This window comes from Pecten maximus, unplaced genomic scaffold, assembly GCF_902652985.1.
Source record: "Pecten maximus unplaced genomic scaffold, xPecMax1.1, whole genome shotgun sequence".
Classification (NCBI taxonomy): domain Eukaryota; kingdom Metazoa; phylum Mollusca; class Bivalvia; order Pectinida; family Pectinidae; genus Pecten; species Pecten maximus.
Genome location: NW_022979565.1, coordinates 1 through 11,611, shown reverse-complemented (window position 1 = coordinate 11,611; position 11,611 = coordinate 1). Strand labels below are relative to the sequence as shown.

Below are 11,611 nucleotides of genomic sequence, written 5' to 3'. Positions count from 1 at the left end.
AAATGACAGCCATATCTGATATAAACAACTGACAGCCTTATCTGATACACACTGTACTGACAGCCATATCTTACACACATTGTCGACTGACAGCAATATCTAATACACTCTTTACTGACGGCTATATCTTATACACACTGTCAACTAACGGCCATATTTTATTCACACTGTCAACTGACAGCCATATCTCATACACACTGTACTGACAGACGCACATTTTCAACTTTCAGCTATATCTGATACGCACTGTCAACTGACACCCACTTCTTATACACATTGTCACAGCCATATCTAATACACAATGTCAACTGAAATCCATATCTGATGCACTGTCAACTGACAGCCACATGTTATATAGTCAACTGACAGCCATATCTGATACACACTGTCAACTGAGAGCCACATGTGGTAAAGTCAACTGACAGCCATATCCTATACACACTGTACTGACAGCCATATCTAATACACACTGTCAACTGACACCCACATCTTATAAACAATTTACTGACACAGTATCAGTATGTCAACTGACAGCCATATATTATACACATTGTCAATTAAAAGCCATATCTGATACACACTTTCAACTGACAGCCATATCTGATAAACATTGTCAACCGACAGCCATATCTGAAATATTCAACTGACATTGATACATTATATAGTCAACTGACAGCCATATCTAATAGACACTTTCAACTGACAGCAATATCTAATACACTCTTTACTGACGGCCATAACTTATACAAACTGTCAACTGACAGCCATATCTGATACACAGCTTACTGACAGCCATATCTGATACAAACTGTCAACTTTCAGCCATATCTTAATCATATACACACTGTCAACCGACAGCCATATCTTATTCACACTGTACTGACAACCATATCTAATACACACTGTAAACTGAGGCCCACAGCTTATACACAGTCAACCGACAGCCATATCAAATACACACTGGCAACTGACAGCCATATCTGATACACTGTCAACTGACAGCCACATCTGATATGGTCAACTGACATCAACTGACAGCCACATCTGATATAGTCAACTGAGATCTATATCTTATACTGTCAGCTGATAGCCACATGTGATATAGTCAACTGACAGCCATATCTTATACTGTCAACTGACAGCCACAACTGATATAGGCAACTGACATCCATATCTTATACACACTGTACTGACAACCATATCTGATAAACACTATCAACTGACAGCCATATCTGATTCACATTGTCAGCTCACACCGACATCTTTTACACTTTACTGACACAGTATCCGATACACATTGTCAACTGACCGCCATACCTTATACACACTTTATTGATAGCCATATCTGATACACACTGTCACCTAACAGCAATATCTGATACACTGTCAACTGACAGCCACATCTGATATAGTCAACTGACAGCCATATCTGATACACATTCTCAACTGACACCCACATCTTATACACACTTTACTGACACAGTATCTGATAAACATTGTCAACTGACAGCCATATCCGATACACACTGTCAACTGACAGCCATATCTGAAATAGTCAACTGACAACAATACATTATATAGTCAACTGACAGCCATATCTGATACACACTTTACTGACACAGTATCTGATAAACATTGTCAACTGACAGCAATATCTACTACACACTATCAACTGACAGCCATATCTGCTACACACTGTCAACTGACAGCCATATCTGAAATAGTCAACTGACAACAATACATTATATAGTCAACTGACAGCCATATCTGATACACACTTTACTGACACAGTATCTGATAAACATTGTCAACTGACAGCAATATCTAATACACACTATCAACTGACAGCCATATCTGCTACACACTGTCAACTGATAGCCATATCTGAAATAGTCAACTGACAACAATACATTATATAGTCAACTGACAGCCATATCTAATACAACCTTTCAACTGGCAGCTATATCTGATACACTGTCAACTGAAAGCCACATCTGATAAAGTCAACTGACAGCCATATCTTATACACACTGTCAACTGACACCCACATCTTTTACACACTTTACTGACACAGTATCTGATAAACATTGTCAACTGACAGCCATATCCGATACACACTGTCAACTGACGGCCATATCTGCTACACACTATCAACTGACAGCCACATCTCATACACACTGTCAACTTACAGCCATATCAGAAATAGTCAACTGACATCGATACATTATATAGTCAACTGACAGCCATATTTAATACACTTTCAACTGACAGCAATATCTGATACACTGTCAACTGACAGGCACATGTGATATAGTCAACTGACAGCCATATCCTATACACACTTTACAGACAGCCATATTTTATACACACTGCCAACTGACAGTCATATCTGATAGACACTTTACTGATTCAGTATCTGATACACACTCACTGTCACATCGGATACACAATGCAAACTGACAGCCATACCTTTTATACGCTTTACGTTCAGCCATATATAATACACACCGCCAACTGACACTCATATCTTATACACACTTTACTTACACAATATCTGATTCACATTGTAAAATGACAGCTATATCCGATAGACATTGTCAACTGACAGCCACATCTGATACACTGTCAACTGACAGCCACATCTGATAGTCAACTGACATCCATATATATATATATATATCTTATACACACTGTTAACTGACAGCCACTTGTGATATAGTCAACTGACAGCCATACCTTATACACAGTGTACTGAGAGCCATATCTTATACACTCTTTACTGACATAGTATCTGATACACACTGTCAACTGACAGCCATATCTGATATAGGCAACTGACAGTCATATCTGATACACACTTTATTGACACAGTATCTGATACCGCTGTCAACTGACAGGCACATGTGATATAGTCAACTGACAGCCATATCTGATACACACTTTACTGACAGCCATATTTTATACACACTGCCAACTGACAGCAATATCTGATAGACACTTTACTGATTCAGTATCTGATACACACTGTCACTGTCACATCGGATACACAATGCAACTGACAGTCATATCGTATACACACTACTGACAGCCATATCTGATACACACTATCAACTGACAGCCATATCTAATACACACTGTCAACTGACACCTACATCTTATACTAACACAGTATCTGTTACACATTGTAAACTGACAGCCATATGCAATACACATTGTCAACTGACAGCCATACCTTATACACACTTTATTGACAGCCATACTTGATATACACTTTACTGAAAGCCATATCTGATACACATTGTCAACTGATCATGACAGCCATATCTTATACACACCTTACTGACAGCTATATCTGATACACACCGTCAACTGACAGCCATATCTGATACACTGTCAACTGACAGGCACATGTGATATAGTCAACTGACAGCCATATCTGATACACACTTTACTGACAGCCATATTTTATACACACTGCCAACTGACAGTCATATCTGATAAACACTTTACTGATTCAGTATCTGATACACACTGTCACATCAGATACACAATGCAAACTGACAGCCATACCTTTTATACGCTTTACGTTCAGCCATATATAATACACACCGCCAACTGACACTCATATCTTATACACACTTTACTTACACAATATCTGATTCACATTGTAAAATGACAGCTATATCCGATAGACATTGTCAACTGACAGCCACATCTGATAGTCAACTGACATCCATATATATATATATATATATCTTATACACACTGTTAACTGACAGCCACTTGTGATATAGTCAACTGACAGCCATACCTTATACACACTGTACTGAGAGCCATATATCTTATACACTCTTTACTGACATAGTATCTGATACACACTGTCAACTGACAGCCATATCTGATATAGGCAACTGACAGCCACATCAGATATAGTCAACTGACAGTCATATCTGATACACACTTTATTGACACAGTATCTGATACCGCTGTCAACTGACAGCCATATCTGCTACACACTATCAACTGACAGCCACATCTCATACACACTGTCAACTTACAGCCATATCAGAAATAGTCAACTGACATCGATACATTATATAGTCAACTGACAGCCATATCTGATACACACTTTACTGACAATCATATTTTATACACACTGCCAACTGACAGCAATATCTGATAGACACTTTACTGATTCAGTATCTGATACACACTGTCACTGTCACATCGGATACACAATGCAACTGACAGTCATATCGTATACACACTACTGACAGCCATATCTGATACACACTATCAACTGACAGCCATATCTAATACACACTGTCAACTGACACCTACATCTTATACTAACACAGTATCTGTTACACATTGTAAACTGACAGCCATATGCAATACACATTGTCAACTGACAGCCATACCTTATACACACTTTATTGACAGCCATACTTGATATACACTTTACTGAAAGCCATATCTGATACACATTGTCAACTGATCATGACAGCCATATCTTATACACACCTTACTGACAGCTATATCTGATACACACCGTCAACTGACAGCCATATCCGATACGCATTGTCAACTGACAGCCAAATCCGATACACACTATCAACCGACAGCCATATCTGATACACATTGTCAACTGACAGCCACATCTGATAGCCAGCTGACAGCCATATCTGATACACACTGTACTGACACCCACATCTTATATACACTGTAAACTGACAGCCATATCCGATACACACTATCAACTGACAGCCATATCTGATACACATTGTCAACTGACAACCATATCTGATACACACAGTCAACTGATAGTCACATCTGATATACAGTCAACCGACAACCATATTGGATACACACAATCAATAGGCAGCAATATCTTTTATAGTCTCACTAACAGCCTGATCTGATACAAGCAAATTCTTCTTGGCTGTCTTCTTATATTACAGTTACAGATGAGGTCCTTAGTTTGTTTCCAGGTTCTGCCATGCAACACTGGTTCTTTTCGGAGGACCTCTTAACAATTAGCCTTCCCTCGTAACATTTTCAGCAAAAGATTTCCCCTATAGTTGCTGTTGTACTACAGCCTTTTCCTGAATTGTCCATGACCTTCTGACAAAGGACTTGCGCTGTAGCCTTGCCCTCCATATTTAGCCTGTGAGAGAGATTAGAATTATCATTAATCTCAAAGCGATGGTAACCTGCTAAATCATTATTTCATATCAGTGTCAAAGTACATATAGGTCTCACTGATCTAATTTCAATCCAGCACACTCATTATATGACTATTCTTCTTAAAACATTTATGCGAAAACTCGTCACCTTTCAGAAGATGAACATCAATATCAAAACAAAGAATTACAGATATCAGTCACCTGACACCCAAATTAGGAGTGTCATCCAGTATTTTTTAACGTCTTGTTACTTAAAATAAGAAGAACTTAACCATTCTTATTCTGTAAAGCACTCAAAAGACTTTGCTTGTATTGGATGTCTGGCTACTATAAAATCTTTGAACTACATTTAGAAATCAATATGAAAATGTTTCCTTGGTTTTTCTTAATTCTGTAACCACACAGAAAAATTAAGCACTCTTAGTAAACTCTAAGACAAAATATGAAAATCCAAGAACATTTCAAGGACTTTTGAGAGTTAATGAAAATACCTGGACTTTTCAAGCACTGATTTGAAATTTAAGCAATTTTTATGGTCTGTACATGAACCATGATATAAAGCCTCATACAAAGTTTCATCAAACTTGGTTGATTTTTATTTAAGTTATTATGTTCACCATTAAAGTCTAATAATAATATAATTACAAAGGGAATTAACTACGAGTTCTGTATAATAATTCCCATTTTTGAACTCCTCCGAGACCTGATTGATATTAGGCTACATACAAAGGGATGACGCATGATGACAGACAAAAGGCTACTTTATTGGTCAGTAATAGACGGATTGAAACATCCATGATGGCTTCTAAGTAAACCATACTGGCTTTCAGATACAGATTTTATGTAATTAGATATTTACTCAACAATGTCTTTTCCCTATATGAATATAGGTTCACTTTATGTAAGTAAACTTGTCTTACACTTACTTACACTAATTTTGAAGAAGTCAACTGGACAAATCAAACTAGAACACTGACAAGCTAGCAAGGGCATGTCTTGTGACAATCTAGTGACCTTGACCTTTAACCCAGTAACCTTCACCAAGAATCAGTTGACTTCTTGTAAAATTACGATCAACTCTGCATATATATCTAACATGTTCTGCAGACATTAACTTTCAGTGATGGCACAATATTCAGATTCTTAGTTCAGCTGAACCTCTTTTTCTCGAAGTTATGAAAAACTTAAATTTGAGATATAACCAGAGCATTCAAGGATACCAAGTATATTTTATATTAGTTTACAGTCCTGTTACCGTGTATATTTTGTATCAGTTTACAGTCAGAATTGAAATTACTTGTGTAAGTCTTCGAGTTATCAGAATTTGAGACAACAAGATTTTACTGTAATAATACTGATATCATATATTACGATAATTTACACTCACCTTGTTGAAAAGTGACATAGGTGGCCATCAACACATTTCATGTTTTGCTTGGAATGTTTGCCATACATCACCAGGTTTACCAGTCTCCCAATTATTCATTTTCTTCGGTTACATCCACACTTCAGAAAAAAGTAAAATAAATACAAATGTGCATATACAATCAGAGATGTATATGTGCTTGGTCAATGAAAATTGAAATACAAATCTGTAATTACTCTAAGACTGTAAGTCAGGTCCTTTTCATTTCTGCATAAACATTCAAGTTACAATGCCATTTAAAGAAAACAAAAAAGGTGGATTTAATTTTAACAGGGATTTCCCTTGAGATACACCAAATTATGTTAATAACAGGGATTAATTACAAAGGAAATATTTTGCTTTTTGAAACATTTTTCAAATTACAGGGATATGCATTTAACAGATGGGCATTTAACAAGCTATTGGATATGTTGTGATGAAATACTCACCAGAACTGTTTCCTTCAGTCAAAAAAAACCCCGACTAAATCCAGAGCTTCTTTGCTATTCCCTTCTGTCCCATTTTTCTTTTGAAATCATAGATTCATGGTAAGGGAGAAGGAGGTCGCCATGCCGCCTTTAATTGATTGTTTTTACACCTCGCCCTATAAAGAATAATAAATTTTCTTACTTTGTATATATATATGGTTTTGTACATATTGTTAGGTAAAAGCGACAGCATTGCTCAATAAAAAGATACTTGATTTGGATAAACATATCCATTTGAGTTGGTTATATATATACATGTATTGCTAAAGAAATAAATGATCAATGAAGTGATTCTAATACATACGAATGATCACAACACATCACACAGACAGAACACAAAATATAGAGCTATAATTACACTACAACCAATATGCCCTTGTCAATCGAACACAGAAGGTCCTATAAGTAAGAAACTATTTTCAGATTTCAGTATTCAATCCAAGTAAGATACAAGAGTACCATAGGACGGAACAATATATACCTATAAAATGCCATATAGTGTTTTATTGAATTAATATAGAAAAAGTGACTTTTATATAGCTAGCTGGCATACTATAAATCTCACTTTAACTACAAAGTCAATGTGTAGGAGATCTTAAGACTGTGACAAGATTTGAACACTCAAAATAAATAAAAAAGAATAACTTCTGCAAAAAAAAAAAGTTAAATCAAAATTCTTTTTAGACACACAACTTCATATCCTGGTTATAAGCCTACCAACTTTCAAAGAAGTAAATTGAAAAATGTAAGAGGAGACAGGCATCTAAGGCATGATAAAGGGCTTATTTCCGGAGAATTAGTTGTTTAGCAATAAAACAAAATTGCTCACTTTTTGCCCCGACCCAAACATTTGTAGCGTTTTGAATCTCCATGACCTAGGAATGCTAGTCAAATATGAGTGATATATATTGCTTTTTAATTAGTTCCTTCTGACCAGACCAGGTGATATTGTATTTGTACATACTGAATGTATATAAATTAATAAAAGGTGCCTTTAATTAGAACTAATTATTTTACCTTTGTCTGCATAAATTTCTTTCTGAAATCATGGAGCATCCATTTTTCTTTGAAGCCATTCTCTGTTAACGTGTCCACAATCTCTTCATGCTACAATTTTAAAAAGATTAATTATAACATAATCTCTCAAGACTTTTTGCTAAGTTTGTGGACATAAACTTTTAATACCTCAAAATAAATCAAAGGGTCAAAGGCCCTGAGAAATGTCAAGGTCTGAGGTCATATAACAAGAAATTTAATACCGGGTATTGGACTTTACAGTCAGACAGCTACATTTGTAGATGAAATGTCTTAATCTGGTTATTCCTATTCTATATATATATTCAAGAAAACATGTATTTATCTGCTGTCAACTTTCCAATAGCTGAGTATAGTTCTTTCCTTATTTCTTTAATGTTTGTGGAAGATTATTGATATACTTTGTAATCAGAAAAGCTGCTTGTAAACTTTGAATAAAACAACTGAAGGACAAATCGGTCTACTTACAGTAACATGTACAACCAGAGATAAAATCCAAGATGTACACAGCCTAAGTGGTTTTTTTTTATCTATACTATAAAATGTTAATTAGGCCTAGCAAATTATATGTATTTTTTTACCCTTAGTAACATTGAAAATGCTAATATTTTACCGCCGATAGAAACCTGCAGTCATGCTGTCGGTCACGCTGTCCGACGAGACATATATATATATATAGCCTGAGTTTTCTCTGGCCCTGTCACCATATCTGGTGTAGGGCCAGAACGCACTACTATATCATGAAAACGTGGAATTATCTGTCACCGTTTGGTGTCGCTAAATATTTGATGCAAATACAATAAAATCGGGTTTGACATAACACCTACCTTACATATATGGATAAATGATCATGAGATATTTATTTATCCCAGAACACCCATTAAGTCCAATCTAGGTGTTTTATTCCGTCCGTATAAACCCTCGCTTTACGCTAGTCAAAATTTCATACTAGACTCGACGCCATATTGCTAACTATGTAGGTCGCAGGCGTCCTAATTTAGTAATTACCCTAATCACTGCGCGATGGAGCAAAAAGGAAAATATACAACATTTATTTTTATATATTTTACCCTTTATAATTTATAAATAATGATTTTTTTTAATAAATATAAGAAGTTTTTGGAAATAATAACCTTAGTTTTCTTAATTTAAACTATGCAAAAGAAAAACACCACCATATGTGGTCTTTTCGGTCCATTGCGTTCCGATTCGGGTGGTTCGTCGTACCGTTGCTTACAAAATGGCGGGTCAACAGTACAAAATTTTGTTCTGTCATCTTAAGGTTGGACAAAGGAGCATGTCTAGTCTTACATTAAAAATAGCCAGAAATACTTATATACCAAGTCTTGATATATAGATATTGCTGGCTATTTTCTATTATAAGACTAGACATGCCCGCCCCCTGTGGTTGAACTAACAATTTAAACAACACTTTGAACATTGACTCGTCTAAAAAAACAGATGATCTTCATGATGAGTCAAACTACACTATTCGCTTTATTTGCCATTAGGTTATACTGGTTGTGAGTTGGCTCAGCGCGCAAGTACAAAAAAACATTAGGGATAGCAAGGCAAACATTTTCAACAATATCGTATAATTATTTGGAAACGCTTATTAGCGAGAGCAAACATCTACATTCTTCATTTGCTTGTTCTGTGTTTGACTCGCACCTTCAACATGACATGGTAATCATTAATGTCATAAGATTATATTCTTAAAGTCAGGTAGGCCTATCCGCCGAATCTATTCCCGTCAACAGGTCAAGTCCTGCGATCTTTCAATAATTTCTATTCCTGTCTCGCACAACATTTCATTATACTGACACAATCTTCAATATGATAGGTCAATTAATTTAGGCAACAGGACCCACATAAAAATACTTTGTATCAATATAAAAGTAGGCCCCGAGTACAGCTACACTTATGAACTGTAGGCTGTAGCCTATAGCCAAGAGGAGATCGAGACAAAGATGGCGGATCTAGATTTACCTAATTTAATAGATAATATTATGAGATTCTAATGATGTATGCGATAAAAATCAAACTAGGTAATCCTGAATATTCACTTGATAACATAGCTCAAATATTTTATACAATATACAACGACTGGTGTTTATAAAATCGTTACTTACTCTGTGCCTGAAAAGTCACCTTCCTCCCGTATGTGCTTCCGGTTGAAAACGAGCATGCGCATTGGTTGACGTGTGTGTGTTGAAAAACCGCGCGATGCAAAAATTTTCACACAACTGCAACACACATTACACGAAAATCCTGCCAACTGAAACATGTCACAATTTTCACATATATGATAAAAAACATCATTTTAGACCGGAAAAAAAAGAATGTCAAGTGAATGCCGGAAAATCGGCATTCACTTGCTCAAGTGCATTCAGTTGTTGGTGCGTAAGCGTGTGTGTGCATTCAGTTGGCAGGATTTACAAACACACTCGCACATGTTATACATGTATATGTACAAGGGAAAGAAATTCAAATACTCTATGTATATAAACAGTGGGTTTTCCATTACTATTATGATTAGAATTTATAGATTTGTTTGATATTGCAATGTTATCTGCCTGGATGGGAGGCAGGTGCCTAGTCAAACCAAGAGTTTCCGACAAAAATGTCCATGAGGTGCTTACACCCAGTAGTCATCCACTCATGGCTGAATACACACCTGCCCCCCAACCCAGGCAGACACTATGCACATATATGTGTTTTTAACTTTTTCTTTCCAGTTTAGAATAATTACGGTAATTATAAACTCAGAGTATTAAATCGTTTAGTATTACTCATCCAAAACAGGGTCACCTACACAGATTCTTGCGCAAAACTGCACAGACATGAACAAAATTTTTTAAGATGTTCATAATATCTCATCAACTATACAAGGATAAATGACAAATAAATTTTTACTAAGATCTTAATTTGATAAAAAAATATACATGTACTAATGAACCACTAATTCCTAAGTTACACTGGTTTAGGCTGACCTTTACCCTTAGGACCAACTAATAGACATATAATAGACTTCCAGTACTAAAGACTTGAGTCAGACCCCGACTTTTGACTTAATGACTAATGTAATAGTCTATTTGTGTTTTTAGGTCATCTGACCCGAAGGGTCAGGATGACCTATAGTCATCATGCTTCGTCCGTCGTCGTGCGCCGTGCGTTGTGCGCCGTGCGCCGTGCGCCGTGCGTAAACTTTTCACATTTCAATCTTCTTCTCAAGTTCCACCAGTGGGATTATGCTGAAACTTGCCTGAAATGATCCTGAGATGGTCCTGACCAAGTGTTGTTACTTTTCGGGTCAGTCCGAAATCCAAGATGGCCGCCATAGCCGCCATTTTGAAAACACATTTTAAACTTCTTCTCAAGTTCCACCAGTGCTGTTGGGCTGAAACATGCCAGAAATGATCCTGAGATGATCCCGACCAAGTGTTGTTATTTTTCGGGTCGGTCCGAAATCCAAGATGGCCGCCATAGCCGCCATC

General features: G+C 36.3%; 1 long non-coding RNA gene across 2 annotated transcripts; it reads right to left on the bottom strand.

The window, feature by feature from the left end:
• Nucleotides 1-1,766: 1,766 nt before the first annotated feature.
• On the bottom strand, nucleotides 1,767-10,549 carry LOC117318928. Of its 2 annotated transcripts, none has more exons than XR_004530498.1 (4): nucleotides 10,247-10,549; nucleotides 7,041-7,195; nucleotides 6,574-6,692; nucleotides 1,767-5,167 (listed from the first exon to the last, which is right to left on the bottom strand). It is a non-coding gene; the product is annotated as an uncharacterized LOC117318928 (long non-coding RNA). The 2 variants fall into 2 exon arrangements; XR_004530497.1 differs by lacking the exon at nucleotides 10,247-10,549 and adding an exon at nucleotides 8,097-8,132.
• Between the last annotated feature and the right edge of the window lie 1,062 nt (nucleotides 10,550-11,611).